Source organism: Camelus bactrianus, chromosome 30 (genome assembly GCF_048773025.1).
Source record: "Camelus bactrianus isolate YW-2024 breed Bactrian camel chromosome 30, ASM4877302v1, whole genome shotgun sequence".
Lineage (NCBI taxonomy): Eukaryota > Metazoa > Chordata > Mammalia > Artiodactyla > Camelidae > Camelus > Camelus bactrianus.
Window position 1 is genome coordinate 10,220,659 of NC_133568.1, and position 16,386 is coordinate 10,237,044.

The 16,386-nt window shown below is 50.8% G+C and overlaps 1 protein-coding gene across 9 annotated transcripts in view; it reads left to right on the plus strand.

Moving 5' to 3' along the window:
• Window positions 1-1,069: 1,069 nt before the first annotated feature.
• CTIF (cap binding complex dependent translation initiation factor) overlaps window positions 1,070-16,386 on the plus strand; it is a 283,059-nt gene continuing 267,742 nt past the window's right edge. For 5 of the 9 annotated variants that reach the window (XM_074355338.1, XM_074355344.1, XM_074355345.1 and 2 more), the window contains exon 1: window positions 1,070-1,276. The gene's annotated coding sequence lies outside the window, so the exon portion shown is untranslated. Of the gene's footprint in view, window positions 1,277-1,457; window positions 1,514-1,768; window positions 1,790-2,142; window positions 2,291-4,347; window positions 4,555-16,386 lie in introns of those variants that run through there. The other 4 variants (XM_074355340.1, XM_074355342.1, XM_074355343.1 and 1 more) reach the window with 4 other exon arrangements.

The window sequence follows — 16,386 nt, forward strand, 5'->3', positions numbered from 1 at the left end:
AGCCTCCGGAGGTTTCCATTTAACTTTATGCTTATCCCTGTGTTAAATGTTGACCCATCCCCTATGCTTTCATTGACTGTGGTCTGTACATTAGACTTTGAGCTCTTTGAGGGCAGGGACTGACAGTCTCACTTGTCGTGGCATTCCCAGACAGGCCCCGTCTGTGGAGATTGCTCACCAAATGTTATATGAATTAATAAATGGATTTCTACGGCAGATAAACGTGTCACATAGTTCCTTCCATGAGTTTCTAAACCCTTTGCTTGGAGGGTGTACAGCATATATTTCTCCAGAAGGCTTCTCTGTGCCAAGCTCAGCGCCTGGCACCTAGTAGGTACTCAGAAAACAGTGGTGATTTGGTTAAGTGATTACTGAATTATCCATTGCATTGAATTCTCCCAGCCACCGCGTCCCCTGACTTAGCCCTTAGCATGGCCAATGGAAAATTAATCGGTTGCAAAGTGCATATCTAATTACAACATCCCGCCCCTGCTACAGAGATGTTCAAATGTTAATTATAACATATGCATCTCAATAACAGACGTCGGCATTTAATGCAGCGTTAATAACTACACTTGAGCCGTCCAGTGCGTACACAAAGCTCCCTTTTATCTGCCATTAGGACGGACATAGCACTTAGAGCAAGGAAGTCCTCATTCTTAAAGCCGTCCTGTTCCTGAAACCAAATTTTTCCCTACAAGCCTGGACCGCGCCTAAGCCCCGAGTTCTCCCCACTCAGGGGTCCCCACCCAGGGCCGCGCCAGCGCGTGCGGGGAGAGGAGCGGGCGTTGGGCGGCAGGCTTTGGCGTGGCTAGACTGGGCTGTCTCTCCTGCTCTGGCCGCGTCCCCGGCGTCCCGGCGGCGCCCAGATCTCCAGGGCCCGCCATCCCGGGAAAGAAAGACGAACTACATTACCCAGCAGGCCTCCCGCCGCCCTCTTTCCTTTCAAGTCTTTGCACGTGGCCGGAGGGGAGGGCGGGGACTGGACGTCACTCTCCTACATTCTCTTTCCCTGTGTCAGAGCAGGGATCATTTTTTTTTTCTTTCCTCTACTCCTTCCCCCCCCCCCGCCCCTCCCTCCCTCTTTCCCTTCCCTCCCTCCCTCCCCTCTCGGCTGGGTTTTTGCGCTGGGGCGCCGGAGCCCCTCGGCGGCCGGGACGCGCGGAACTCGCGGCAGTAGTCGGCTCTCCCGAGCCTCCTCCCTCCCTTCTCCTTCCCTGCCCCCTCCCCCCACACCCCGACTCCGGCTCGGAGAGGCGGCCTGAGGAACCCTGAGGTGAGCATCCCCCCGTCGGCCCCCCTATTTTAGTCATCTCCGCTTGCGGATCGATTCGGGGACCCGCGAGGAGGGCTGCGTGACGTGCGCGTGTTTATAGATAAATCCGGGAAAACCGCCCCCAACAATTAGCCCCCTTCCGCCCTCCCTGCTCCCGGGGCAGCCAGGCGTCCGCGCCCATTCAGCGTCCCCGCCTCTGTCCAGGACCGCACTGCCCGATCTCGCCCCCCTGCCCAGGTTTGCCCCTTCCCTGCTAGTTTCCCCGCGCGTAGGGCAGCCGTAGCCCTGGGGCTCCAGTGAGGAGGGGGGTTCTTGAGGGGCTTACGGCTGGAGCCCGGCTCGCGCTGAGCCGCGCTGTGTGGCCGCTGTCGTGTGCCGGATTCCGACCTGGGGGGAGGACGAGAGCGAGCGTGATTCCTCTCCCTTTTGTTTTGAAGCCCGCATTTGCTGCATCAAGCAGTTGGTTTAGTACCGGCCAAACTTGCAGCTGTTCTGACCGAGCTTTGGGCAGAGGTAGGGAGCGCGGCTCCGGGTGGCAGCTACGGGCCGGAGGCTGCTGCGCTCGCGGCTCCCGGAGGGGCCCGGGGAGAGTGTCTCCGCGCCGCCCCTCCCTCCTCTGGTGACTGATTGTGTCTGTGGCAGCGGCCGCGTGTGAGTGAGTGTGTGTGCGCGCCCTTCCCCACGGGCGCGGGGATGTCTGTCGTCTAGACAGTCTGCACCCTCCCTCCGTCCCCGGTGAGCCCGCGGGCCGCGGGGGCGCGGGGGATGGGAACAGAGGAGGAAACCGGATCGGTGGATCCATTGCGGTCGCAGCTTTGGACATTCCCCACAGCGGTGATTCTGTTGGCTTTTTAAAAATTGTTATTCCTGTCGCCGCGGTGTAATTGGGCTTGGAGGATAGATCCGTCCGGCGGAGCCGGGGTTAAGTTGACAGGCTCGGAAAAGCCAGCTCGCGGTGGCGGGTGACCCGAGCCGGAGTGGAGTGGGCTCCAGCTCGGGTTCTTCAGCAAGGAGGTGACTGTCCCGGACGCTGTGGTAGGGGTGGGGGTGGGGGGCGACGGGCAGGGGGCGGTGGCTGGTCTGCGGCGGAGGTCTGGTGCCCCTGAGGGCCGCGTTCCGGAGCCTGAGTGCAACTGGAGGAGGCGTCCCGGGGACTGCGCGTCTGAGTTGGGTACCTCTCTCCATTGACGTTAAATGACAGTCGGGGGTCTGAGCCCCTCAGGGGCTCGGCGTTTGCTGTTTGGTTTTGTGGAGTTTTCACACTTGGGGGTGAGGGGCAGGTGTGAACAGAGAAGGGGGTGCGGCGTGTGAAGGGGAGGGGTGGCCGGCGCCGCGGTGTGCATCCCCACCCCGAGAAGAGAGGCGTCGTCTCCTCCGCCCAGCTGTTTGTGTGTGTACACACCGCTCTTGCGTGTGTGTGTTGGGGGGGCGGGGACCGCAGATCGCGGCGTAGTGAGGACGAGCGTGGGCCGCGATCTCCCGCGGGGATCGGTCCCGCCAGGGCTCGTAGTCGTGCGTGTGTCCGCGCTCGCGCCGGGGTTACTTGGAGAGAGGATCGTGCGGCTGGGGGCCCGGGGAGACCCTAGGGTTATGTGTGCGCGGGGTACGTGAGGGAGTCCCTGTCCGGAGACACGCCGCAGTCCTTTCCTTTTGGCCCCAGACGCCCCCTGACCCAGAGGGCTGAGTGCCTACTCGGTGGCGCGGGGGGCTGGTCTGACTGGGCCTGGAGGAGCCGCGGGTGCGCGAGTGTCGCCCCCCCCCCCCACCTCGGTTGACCCTTGGCCGCAGGCAGCCTGCCGCTGCCTAAGCAGATAAAGAATCAGCGCGCACTGTGCCCCCCACTCCCCTCGTTTTTCCTCCAGGAGGTAGTGAGGGCCAAAGGCTGCATGGCCTGCCCGGCCCCGGGCCCAGCCAGGCGCTGCCGCCTGTGCCGCCGCCGCCGCCTGTGCCGCTGCCGGGTGCTCAGCCTACTGCACGCCTTTGCCGGCTCTTTCCGCTCGGCGCTGGGTCTCTGCGGTCTGGGGGTTCTCTCCCAGGCTAGGGGCCCGCTCGCACAAGGAGGAAGCCGCTGGAGCTGCGGGCTCCGTGGCGACAGGAGGCTCCAGAGGGCGAAAGTGACACAGCACCAGCGCCGCTGCCGCCCGAGCTGGAGAGAGGAAGGAGCCGCCCAGAGGGCGGGGAGGGGCCGTAGGCCCGGTTCCTCCTGTCCAGCGCGGGGTCTGGGCCAAAAACCTCAGGGATCCCGGCTCCGAGCATGCTCGGAAACTGCCTGGCTTTCAAGAAAACCCAATTTTACTGGAACAGAACGCACTGAGCAGACGTTAGATGTCCGGTCCCTCACAGGATGCCCTCTGGTTGCCTGAGGAAGCTCCCTTTTTGAGTATTTGAAACAGGATTCGATTTACACACAGATCATCTCATCTGCTGTGTCAGGTGTCTGTCCTGGATAATGTACGCTGGGAGGCAGCAATTTTGTAACGCATTCTGCGGTACAGTGTCATTAGTAATTCACAGATTGCTAGAATAATGTGTTTGTATGACTTTACAGGGCTGTTCTCCCCCCCCACCCCACCCCCATCTTGTATCGGCGCATTTTTTAAGAGGGTCCTGTGAGGTAGGGGGGTATTAGCCCCATTTTACAGAATAGCACACTGAGGCTCAAAAGTGATGTGACTTCCCTGCGTCCTCTCTGTGAGTTCAGTCTATGGCTTTTAATTTAAATAGTGGCCACTTTTTTTTTTTAAGAGTAGGTCTTGGAACCCCAGGAAGTACTGAACCTGAGAAAGGAAGGTAAATTGTGGCATTTATTCTTTGTCAAAAACACCTTTTGATTTGCTACCAGTCCTAATGAGAATAGGCATTAAAAAGCAGAAGTCTGCATTGCCGTTGTTATCACTCATCTGATAATTTGCTCTTGAATGATTGTCAGCTTTAATGCACCCAGTATATACCAGAATCATACCTGCATATAATAAATGCATGTGGATAAATACATGTTTCTGCAACACATACCTGTGTTCCCATGGGTGTGTTCATGGGGGTCCTTATTGAAACCAAAATTTATTCTTTAGTTACTGGCTCCAAAACCATGGATTTAAAGTGTAGCTCCTGAGAAACCATACAGCACTCCTGTATCTTCAGGGATGGGAAAGCCTGGAAAAGAACAAAGAGCTCCTACATACTTGTGTGTATTTCTCAGCGTTCATGCACATGAAGGTTCTCAGACACAGCATGGAGGATGATTAGTTTTGACCAGCTAATCAACTACTCATTCACAGGTATGTACTGAGCACATACATGTTTGTGCATCTTGAAGTGCGTTCAAAGAAAATTTAATTTACCAGCTCTGCTTGCCAAAAACGTCTTCTAGCTGTGGAGGTAAATATAAGATTTTTAAGTCCAGCAAATGTTTACTGGGCACCTAGCTTAGGCTAGATCTGCTACTATGTTTGGGACACAGAAAGAAACAGCTAAGCTGCAGTACAATAAAACAGATGATTCAGAGCCAACAGGAGGGAATAAATCATAAATATTTTAGAGCACTCACCCTGGGACTTAGTTTCATGTATGTTGGTTGCAAGGGACTCATGGTGCCAGTCCCTAAGCTAGAGCAAAGGCAGAAAGAAGCAACTGAGGAAGAAGAGCCTTATGTCACTTGTTCCTCTGAACTTCAGACTATTTGGAACCTCCCAGGTGGGCCCTGAAAATATGTCCTTCTATAGAAGTTTGGCAGCTAGTGAGAAATGACCCTAAAGTCAACCAGGTTCATCTGCTAAGCATGAGGAGCTGACAGGTTTTTCTCCATGGTCCTGCCCCAGCTCCTGCCCCATGACGGGCTGTGATAGGCTATCTTCAGTGATAGGATGTGGCTTTGGTCAAGGTCTCACTCAGGCTCTGTCTGAGTTTAGTAGTTTCTGTCTTACAGGTCTGTGTAGATATTCTAATATGAGTCTGCTTTTTAACTATTCGTTCCCAGACTCACTTCTGAGGTCCGTGACCCTGTCCTCCAATTTTATCTCAGTTTTGGGGGTCCACTGCCCTTGTTTTAAGGTTCTGTTGTTTGCAGCTCAGATCATGAAGGCGGAAGCAGGAGGTGGTGGTTAGGATGGGGAGAGAATCCTGAGCCCAGAGAGAGAACAGGAGGTACAAACAGACTGGCAAATTGCAGTTTTTGGGAAGTCTCCAAACGTGATGGCACTTTTGCATAGCTTACCCGGTAATGTGGCCGCCCCTTGTGATGCTCTTTTGGGGGGATCTCTACCTCTGGGCCTCACTGCTGACTCACTGGCCACCTGAGCTCGGCCGCTCACATTCAGGCTTTGCTCTTCTGCCCTGCTGCCTCATCCTGCATGCAATTTAATTTAGAACAATTCGGTGGTGGTAGCCTCCCTGAATTACCACCATGCTGACTATCGACATCTGCCTGTTATTTCTGAATTAAACCCAGGCCAGATCTGTGGTTGTTCAGAACAGGCTGAGAACAGACACGTCCTCAGATCTAGGCACCCGGAGCTGGGAAGGGCCTTGTCGATGAGCTGATCTCCTTGTGAAGACCTGAGGCCCAGAGAGGTGAAGGGACTCACCCACAATAATGGGGAGCTCTTGGCAGTGCGGAACAAGAACTCCTAAATTTTGATGCCTCATTTAATCTTTTTCTGTACTATGATGCTTTTCTTACTTCATAAAGTGAAAATGCTATATCTTCTTCTTTCTTTTGGTTCCAGGAAAGACCCTGGAATTCATCTTTTAGTCTTGGGATTTCTCTCCTTCAAGACTGGCCTTCCTTGCCCTGTCTTTGATCTTTGGTGCCCAGGAATCTGGATGATGGCATATATTTGGGGCCTTCCAGCACTCTTAAGTTTGGTCTGTGACCTTCCCTTCCTGTGGCAAAGTCCTCAGGAACCTCCTGGAAGTGTTTGCAAAGCTGTTATATATGTGCATTTTTCTAGGAGGGTCCACAGATTTCATTTGATTCTCACCCGACTCAAGTAAAGATAAGAACTACCCGGGTCGGAGGCAGGTTGGTTGGCATTGGAGTCTGTTTTAATACCTTACACTTGACTTGGCTTTGCATCTTATGAAGGATTTCACACAGATTATCTCATCTGCTTTTTAAATTAGCCCTGGGAGGCTGTTAGCATTATTCCCATTTTGCAGATGGGGAAACTGAGCTACCACAGTTAGTGACATGCCCAAGTCACAAGTAAGTAGTAGAGCAGGGATCTGACCGCAAGGCTTCAGCCTTCGAATCCAGTGACCTGGGACTGAAGTGGCCCACCATGGCATAGCATCATTACAGTTTTGTAAGTGGGGGGGCTTCCAACTTTTTGGAGCTTCTTTGTGTCCACTGCTGGCTCATATCCAACTACAGAGCCAGCCCCAAGTGCTAACTTACCCAGGGGGTAGGATGGATAAAGTATGGGAGGCAGTTATCATAGCAGTGATATGTGGACTGGGGCCCATTTGGGATGATTTCATGGAAGAGGTGAATTTGGGGGTAGGTCTGGGGTTGAGGCAGACCTGGCAGAGGTTTTCAGCCCGGGCAGTGGCCCAAAAGGGGCGAAGGAGAAATGTATGTGTGCTTGGTGGGGGTGGAGCTGATTGAGGAGGTCGGGTGGACCCCGCAGTCAGAGGGGGGCTCTTTCTTCGCCTGGAGCCACAACGGTGAATAGGCACAGCCCTCCTGCCTTCAGAGAGCCCACTGTCTCACAGGAGAGACCAACACTTAAGCGGTTAAATTCTGCATGGTGTGGTGCGCGCAGTGGTGGAGAAAGTTCCCGTACAGACAAGGGCTACCTGTTCCAGCCTCAGAGATCAGAGAGGGCTTCCTAAGAGAGACAACACAGGAGCTGAATCTGAAGGTGTGAAAAGGAATTAGCCAGGAGAGGAGACAGAGGGAGGGCATTCAGGAGGAAGGGACAGTGGGTGCGAAGGCATGGAGGCCTGAGGCTGCCTGGTGTAGGAAGGGGCAGCAGCAGGGAGGTCAGGCACAAGACCGGGAGGCATACAGAGCCCAGCTCTGAGGAGCCTGTGCGCCTGGCTGAGGCCCTCGCCCTTCAGCATGGAGGATGGGGCTTTAAGCAGAGTCCAGGCACACAGCCAGGGACCAGAAAGGGACATGACTAGGAACCAGGCAGCCACTGGGCTGATGAGGCAATGACAGCAGGCTCCATGCAGCATCCGGGACACCGGGGATGAGGCCTGGAACCAGGGCGGTGCGTATGAGGATGGGGGCAGGTCATATATTAAAAACATTTGGGGAGTAAAGTGATTGCTTAGCTTTGGGGGGAAGGGAGGAGTCCCAGTGACTCCCAGATTTCTGGCCTCGCCGACTCAGTGGACGGCGGCCTTTACTGGGCTGTGAACTTCTGGTTGCTGGAGCAGGTCTGCTGGGGTTAGGACGAGAAGAAGGATCGTGGTGAGTTTAACGTTAGATGTGATAAATTTGAATTACTGGCAGGATAGTCTAATGGAGCTGCCTTCCAGACGATACGATGGGCCGGGTAGATGCCGGAGGAGGAAGCAGATGTGGGCAGGAGCTACAGTTCTGGGAGTGGGTACAGGGTTTGCCGTTGAAAGTGACTGTGGCGGGGGGCTGCTGTAGACAATAAGAAGACCTCTTCCTCCCATTGTCAGAGAATCCTTTGTGACTCCGGGCTGCTGTCGTCAGGGAAGCCGGGCGGGGATGCTGTGTCATGCTGGAGGCCCAGCTGGCAGAATCGCACTTCAGCTGGAAGCATTAGAGTGAGTTAGGGGAGAGGCATTGTCATTTTCAGCATCCCTGGTGAGCAGAGCCCTGTCCCAGGCCCTCAGGGCTTGAGTAGAGGGCAGGGGAGACCTGGATGCACTTCGAAGGAGCAGACAGTCCAGTTGGGAGGCAAGATATGGACATTTGAAGCCACGAAAAAGCTGTAATTACCTGGGCAAATAGGATGCATATTAAAGGGAAGAGGGCTGCGGGTCCTTCTCTTCCTGCCACGCTGCGTTTTTATAGAGCTGCTGTATTTTGGGCAGTGCTCCAATCTTTTCGTTTTTGAGTCCTCTGGACCTAAGGTCGTGCCTGGCATATAGTAGGCGTTCATCATACGTATTTGGATCTGCAGGGATGTGGCCAGAGTTAGCTGTTTGGGGCAGGAGGTCAGCCAGGGAAGGTCCCGGTGAACAAGTCCAAAGAGGGGATCCCAACACTGATTTGGAATATTTTTAGTACCATAGCGAAGTGGAAATCTTGACAACCTTCCAACTACCAAGCACCTAGAAATGCTGTATGAAATACGACTAGCATCCTTTCAAAGAAGAGCTGAGCTCCTCGGATGTAAGGCAGATCTCCCAGGGAACTCAAAAGTGAGCGTGGACAGTGAGCTTGCACTGATGTTAGGCCAGGCCTGGGGGTGGAGGCAGCTGTGGGCATGTTGAGGGGGTCTCAGAACCAAAGGCACATGAGTCCTGACAAATCCTCCTCCAGGGCCCAAGGTGAGACTGGGAGGTGGCATGGAGGGCCCTGCCTCAAATGGGCTCCTGCAGAGGTTTGCAGGCTTGGAGAGGACGGAGGAGATGTTCATCCACTGGCATGGAAGCAGGGCAGGGGGAGATTGGGATGGGGAAAAGTCTTCCCTGGAAACTCGAAACCTCAGGCCTGTTGTGGCTTTGGATGTCACTATACATGTGGTCCAGAGGTCCCCAAGAGGCAGAGTTAGCATATAAAGCCTTTTTGGGCCAGGGGCCCCCAGCCTGTGGGCTCCAGGCTCTTGGGGGAGCTGGGAAGATTCTAGAGGGCTCTTTACCCTTCACTGACTTGGGTCTCTACCTTGAAGAGATGCTGCAGGACCCAGGTGACCTGGGAGAGGAGGAGGAGGGAGAGGCCTTGGTGGGAAACTTTGAAAAGGGCCTTTGAGACCCTTGCACACCGGTGAAGGTGTGTATGGCTGTGGAGAAGGGCTATGCCTGCCCTCGGGCTTCGTCTCTTAGCAGAAGCCTGCAGACAAGCTCATCCTGGAAGACTAGAACGTTCTCCCGTGCTGTTTACTCAGGCCTGATCTTTACAGATAAGGCGTCTGGCCAGGTTCTCTCTCAGGGTGCCCTATACAGGTTCCAGCTGCCACTGGTCCCCCAAAGACTCAAGATCATCCTAGAATTTCAAACTTGGGAGACATCTTAGAGGTCACCGAGTGGATCTCCTACCTGGTGTGGGAATCCTGAGTCCGTTAGCACTTGCCCAAAAGCCTCCCATGGTCAGGAGCGTGCTGCTTTCTGAGAAGCTGCCAAGGCCTGCAATGAGCCTCAGGCCCTGCCCATGCATCGCCCCTGTGGCTGTTGTGAGAGATACCTTAAGCCTTTCCCCATCCTGCTCACTTTTGCTGGAAGGGGCTTAATTTGTCAAGCTAAGACTCTGTGAGAATCCAGCCAACTTCCCATCCCAACTTATTTAGCACAGAGGGAGCTTTTGAAGATGAGATGCAAGTTTTGCTGAGCTGGCTGTGATGTAGAAGTTTTGAGAAGCTTTGGCTCAGTGTTTCTCAGATTATGACTAGAAAAGCAAGCTCCTTCCTCCAACGCTCGGAATATGTTTCAGTTTACATGTAAGTGACTCAGGAGTCTGACGCAGGGCGCTGACGTTTACTGAGTGTCTGTTACATGCCGGACACAGTGCTAGGTGTTCTCTGTATGTGTTACTAAATAAAAGTAACTTCTTCAAGGGAGAGAGACAGGGAGGCAGAGACATGGAAATGCCTAACTGTAGTTGTGACAATTGAGCCCTCAAGTTATTCAGAGGGATGTGTGTAGTTCCATCCGGAAGGCGTGGAGCTGACATTCCCTATGCCAGTCCCTTACAGGGACTTCCCCTGAGGTACGCAATGTCACCGTCTCACCATGAGCTAAGAACCCACAGGCCTTTGCCATAAGGGCTGTTTGCTGAAATACGTACCATGAGTTTGAACCATGAGATCAAGAAAGTGGCCTGCTGGACAATCCACATCTTGATGTGTCACCAAACAGGTGGGTGTTCACAATGACAGTGTTTCTTCCCGAGCACGCGTTTTATCTGTCTCTCGGCATCTGTCGACAGCACCCTGGGCTCTCTTAGGAAGCAAAACTTTCTGCTCCTTTGGGCTAATTGGTCGGCTGGTGTCTGTGGGGTTCGTATATTCACCAGGTGCCGTGTTGGGTTGTAAGGAACACCAGTTGCCTTTGCATCACCCAGGTGGATGCCCGGATGTGCACTCCTGACAGGGCCCAGTGGTGAGGGTCAGGGATTCTGGAAGAATACCCAATTTCTCCTCTTCTCCCTCCCCCTGCTCTCTCCCCACTGGTAACCACTAGTTTGTTGTCAATATCTGTGAATCTGCTTCTTTTTTTTTTGTTATATTCACTAGTTTATTGTATTTTTTTAGACTCCACATATAAGTAATAACATACAGTATTTGTCTTTCTCTGACTGACTTATTTCACTTAGCATAATATCCTCCAAGCCCATCCATGTTGCTGCAAATGGCAACATTTCATTCTTTTTTCTGGCTGAGTAGTATTCCACTGTCTAGGTATACCACATCTTCTTTATCTATTCGTCTGTTAACGGACACTTAGGTTGCTTCTATATCTTGGCAGTTGTCAGTGGTACTGCTATGGACTTTGGGGTACATGTATCTTTTCGAAGTAGTGTTTTTGTTTTTTTCAGATATATACCCGGGAGTGGAATTGCTGGGTCATCTGGGTAGTTCTATTTCTGGTTTTTTGAGAAACCTCCATACTGTTTTCCACAGTGGCTATGCCATCCTTGTATCTTAATTGATCAGGCATGAAAACCTTTCCCAGGATCCCCTGCTAGACTTTCCTGTCAAGTTCCATTGAAGAGAAATACCCATGGGTTATAAATACCCATGCCTCAGCACCATGGAGGCTGAGAAAGGAAATCCTGGTGTTTTCTGCCTCATCTATAGAAAGAGGTGAGCACTGCCTCCAAGGAAATGAGAGGGGAGTGATGATTGGGTAAGCAATGATTAATGTTTGCCTCGCCAAGTTTCAATATGATTTTATTTATTTGGGGAGGTATCAGCTTTATTGAGATAAAATTTTTTATACCTCCATATAGTTGAGGTATAAAAAAAGAAAAACAAAGCCATCCCCTGGCTCCGGCAATTAATCTGCTTTCTTTCACTAGAGTTTTGCCTTTTCTAGTAATTATGATTTCTTAACTTGTAGACAATGTGGGTGCATAGGACCCTAGGTGTCCCATGGACGTCTTTTGTGTGGTCTCAACAGGTGGGTTCTATGCCCTCTCCCCCAGTAGTCCTCAGCTTTCCTATCACTGCGGCCAGGTGGAGAACCCCGGCAGACAGAATTATCCTGAGGGAGGGAGCCTATGTTGCTGGTGGCCCTGACAGCAGGACCGTAAGATGCCTAAAAGGCTGAGGTTCTGGCTGGTGAGTGGCAGCCATGGACACCTTTGCAGGCAGCTGTGAAGATTGAGAGACGAAGTTGCCTCTGAGCATGGCTTAGACATCTTGGATCCTGCAGAGTTAATTCTCCTGCTAACTGAAAACTCTGATCCAAGGGAGTGCAGGCCACAGGAGAAGTGTGGTGGACACCATCTTTCCCTCTCACACCATCATCCCCTTCTGCAAACAAACAGCCCAGGACACGGGAAGACCACTCAATCCCCTGGGGCAGATCCGTCCCCTCTGGGCTCTTCTGCATTCTGCTCGTATGGTCAATTTTGTCCTATTCCTCCATCCCAGCAGTTGGTCTGTATACCTTTAGCGCACTGAGCACTTAGCATCACTCCCATCCTTCCTTGGATTCTTGCCTGATCTGCTCTCTGAGATCATGAGCACCTTGAAGATCATATCCTAGTCTGAGTCATCTGTGGATGTCCCACAGAGCCAGGCGGCCAGGCCAGTGCCTGCCGCAGGATCCATGCTCCAGGAACACAGATCTTTTTTTTTTTTTCAAAGCAAAATGCATTTTTGTAGAATGAGGAAGGGCATTTGCTCACTTTGGACATCTCTCCAGGTCTCAAAACCAGTTCAGTGCGGCACAGCATAGTGCCCTGGTAAGGATCTGTGAGTCTCTACATACTCCTTCCCTAAAGAGGAAGAAAGATAATCCACCACAGTGTTCTGGCTTGAATCATGTCCCCCCCAAAAGTGTGTTGTCGCCCTGACCCCCAGTATGTTGGAATGTGACTGTGTTTGGAGATGGCGCCCTTTGAGAGGTAGTTAAGGTAAAATGAGGTCCTGTTGGCCCTAATCCAGTGTGACCAGTGTCCTTAAAAGAAGAAGACATCAGGACACCTGAGACAAGCATGTGAGGACACAGGAAGAAGGTGGCCATCCGTGAGGCCAAAGAAGAGAGGCCTCAGAAGGAACCAGCCCTGCTGACACCTTAATCTCAGACTTCTAGCCTCCAGAACTATGAGAAAATAAATTTCTCTTGTCTAGGCTACCCAGTCTGCGCAATTTTGTTCTGATAGCCAGGTTCCAAATCCAAGCCTATGTGACTCCCAAACTGGACTCTGCTCTGTGAGCTGCTGTGTTTGGGCAGTGGGGCAGATGTCTATCAACTCAGGGGTTGAACAGGTGGTAATTCTGCTGAAACCCTGGGGCTATCCAATAATAACTTTAAAAACCTAACATTTGTTGATTATTACACTGTTAAGGTGCTTAGTGAGCACTTTACATGTGTTACCTTAATTGGCCTTCGATTTTATAGATGCGAGGGCACAGAGAGGTTAAGTAATTTACTTTTGGTCACACAGTCATTTTGCTATTTTGAGTTTTGCATTTGAACCATCACACACGGAGATTGCTACGCTGAGGTCCTTTTGCAGTATTCTGGGAAGGTCACTGGTCTTAGGTCTGCCATTAATGACCTGGGTGACCTTGGGGAAGTCACTTCACAACTGGATGTTTTCTCCTCGGTGACCTCAGGGGCTGGATGAGATAATAGCTAATGTCCCTGAGTGTCTCCTTCCGAGGGTCCCAGTGCCAGGCCTCTGAGGCAGGGATTATGTCCTCAGGATCAACCTGCACAGGGAAGGAAGACTCCTTGTGACGTCATCTTCGCCATTCACTCACACCTAAAGTAGCAGCTCTGGGTCTGCCTGGTTTGGCCGTTTGCACCTATAGTTTGACAGTTTGGTCCCTCCTTATAAAGTTACCTTTTTTAATAAGGTAGAAATTATCCCCACCCTGTACCCTAGGCCAGACCCCTAGATCTTTTAAGGATGTAGACTTTGCGTTCTATCAACCAAAGGGTATGGGGCAAGGGTTGCTGGTGTGTGATGTGATGTGTTTTCTTCCTCTAGGTTGACTGCAGCCTCATTCATGCCAGGGGGAATCCAACCATGGGGACAGCCCACCTTACGAGCCCCAACTGAGCCAAAGGCCTCTGTGTCTTTAGCCTCATCTTGTTCCCATTTCCCATGAGACCCAGGTAGATGGCAGGTGAGGGTGAGGAGAGGTGAGGAGAGGGTGATGACCTGGTTCTAGGATTCCACAGACTGAGAGCAGGGCAGTAAGAACACGGACGGCGTTGGCTGGGCTGCTAGTGGACAACTCTCGGGGATGTGGTTTTAAACCTCTGGCAGCCCGGCCCCTGGTTTATCCTCACAGGGTTTTAATGACTTTAGTTACCTCATTAGAGCCAAGTTTACTTAATGTATCTGTAATAGATTTTAAAACCAGAAAAGCCGTTGAGTGTCTTTCAAAGTTCCCAGCTCCCCAGCTGCCTGCTTGTGAACTTCACAGCTCTGGAAGCTCAGTTTCTCTGGCTCCTGCATTCAGACGGCCCGGCCCAGAAGAGGCCTTCAGAGCCCAGTGGCTGAGGACCCGGAGCCCACCTGACCCTGGGATGGGCGGTTGTCCGTTCCCACCTCCCTTCATGCTATTGTCAGTGGCACCGGGGGTTATTACTCTTTTGAGGAGTGGGCAGGCTAATACACCTCTTCCAGTGGGGACATTGAAGCAAGAAAAACCAGGTGACTTGGCCAAGGTCACATACCACATTTGTCAGTGAGAAAAAGGGCTGATCTCCATTCATCCAGTAAACCTTTCTATGCCTTAAAGTACGGCATTCAGACCACTGACTGATTTTTCAGTCGAATATGTAGGACCAAGTTGACGATTGAAAGCCACATATTCATTTAAATGTGCACTAAAGAAAGAAAACATAACTAGTACATGGACACTTGTAATTTCATTACTGCTTAGCAGGAAGCTTAATTTAATAAAAAGTCAAGACAAGGTCAATAATAGTGTTGCACCTGGAACCCAGGTATGACAGGAAACTCCAAGGTGGTGAATTTTGGAAAACTCTGCAGAGGCAACTTTGAGTGGGTTTCTGGTACTTGGCATTGGGAGAGTTTTGAATAATACATGAGCAATTTTAGCTCAAGGCTACCTCTTTTCATGTAACACATGCGGGTTTCCAAATATTTATTTCCACAAAACTTATATACATATGATTGTAGTTTGAATTCGTAAAAGGCAGTCATTACCTAAACACAGCCTTAGTAAATATTTTTGTAAAGCAAAGAATCTTTTTATATAGTACCCAGTTTCTCTCAAAAGCAAACTGAGACTTTTAAACAATAACGTCTTATTATCCAGGATTTTGATAACCAGAAACTTCTTAATTGACACCCGAATAACTTCTGCACAGTAGTCTATATATTTAATTGTCAGAAAGATCATCTTAGCATCAAATGTCCTGCAATGAAGAATATTCTGAGCACAGGCAACTATATTCAATATCTTGTAGTAACCTATAATGAAAAAGAATATGAAAAGGAATATATGTATGTATATGGATGACTGAAACATTATGCTGTACACCAGAAACTGACACAGCATTGTAAATGGACTATACTGCAATTAAAAAAAAAGACAGAGATTATACTAAAAAAAAAAAAGAATATTCTGTTTGACATCCTTTCTGATAAATACTCTTGTCTAAAGTTAACTAAGGGGTGTGTTTTAAAGCTAACTCATCCTAGTGAACCTGACAAAGTCTTGCTACCTGAATTTGAGTAAATTTAGATAATCTAGAAGAGTTATGTTGAAGCTGAGACAATCACTAGCAACACAGAACTCAGCGTTTTTAGGCCAGAACATTGTCTTCTGTGTTATGAGTGGTGATGGTGACCAAATTTTCTGAGCCAAAAAGTCAGGATGTACATTTGAATGTTTGAAATCAGGACTTCTCCCGCCTGTCATCGTGTTATCTAGATCGGGACTCTGGGGTCTCATTGTCAAATTTGTTGATGTGCTCCTACAAATTCAAATTTCTTTCTTTTTTTTTTTTTGTGATAAAAATACTGGTCTTACCTTCAGATCGTCATGAGACCTACCTTCTCCACCCCCTCCCCCCCTACACACACCAATATCTTGGCTCCTTACAAGTCTGTTCCCAGTATGATGTGGGGGGTGGGTTGTCTACCACCAAGCAATTTTCTGACACCAGCTGGGTGTCCTGCAATTCACCTCAATTCTGACACTGTCAACCTAGAGATGGCACCAGACCCCCACAGGTTCAGGGCTCAGTCCTACAACTGCTCCTCCCTCCCAGCTTCGGATGCTGTGCTTCTGACTGGCTTTCAATGACCCCGTTCTTTGGGTCCTATTAATTTGTTAGACTGGTTCGCAGAACTCAGAAATGCATTGTATTTGCTAGATGGCCAGTTTGAGGAAGAGCCAGATGGAAGAGATGTATAGGGCAAGATGTGGAGAAAGGGCTCAGAGTTTCCATGCCCTCCTGGAGTACATCCTGTCCCCAAATCTCCGTATGTCCACCAACATGGAAGCTCTCGGAACCCCATTGTTTTGGATTTTTAGGGAGGCTTCATTACATAGTCTGGCTTGATTAAATCACTGGCCATTGGCTATCGGTTCAACCTCTAGCCCCTCTCCCCTACTTGAAGGGCAGGGGTGGGACTGAGATTTCCTACCCTCAATCCCATGATTGGTTCCCCTGGCAACCAACTCCCATCCTTCAGTTTCCAAAAGTCACCTCTTAACATAAACCCAGTTGTGGTGGAAGAGGTTTGCTATGAATATCAAGACACTTTGTAGCTCTTATAAATTGTGAGTTTTATGAGCTCTGAGTCAGGAGTG